This window comes from Cystoisospora suis (assembly GCF_002600585.1).
Source record: "Cystoisospora suis strain Wien I chromosome Unknown contig_7296, whole genome shotgun sequence".
Taxonomy (NCBI): Eukaryota; Apicomplexa; class Conoidasida; order Eucoccidiorida; family Sarcocystidae; genus Cystoisospora; species Cystoisospora suis.
This window is the reverse complement of record NW_027160082.1, coordinates 1-415: the sequence shown is the minus strand read 5'-3', so window position 1 is coordinate 415 and position 415 is coordinate 1.

The window sequence follows — 415 nt, the reverse complement described above, 5'->3', positions numbered from 1 at the left end:
GTATACATATATATGGATACAGATGGGGGCCCATACAAGAGCATGAACTTATGTATTACTTGTCTGTTTGTCTCCACTACGTATACATGTATGAGAGAGATACGCCTCCGCGCAACCAAGAGAGTTTAACAAAAACGGACAGACACAGTACACTACATAAGACCTACATACACCGGGATATACATATACGCATGCGCACATGGATACATCATATACGTATGCGTACACCTACTGTAATGCACCGGGTGCCAGATGCATGAACAGGTATCCTCACACATCAGGTATCGATGAAGAATGCAAAGGCATCACGGCCTCTACAACTCTGTACGGGTATAGACAAATAGGCACTCTTGGTGGCCATGCATCCATCACCCAGCCTTTCCCTCCCCCTCCATCCCCCCGCTCTGAAAGGACA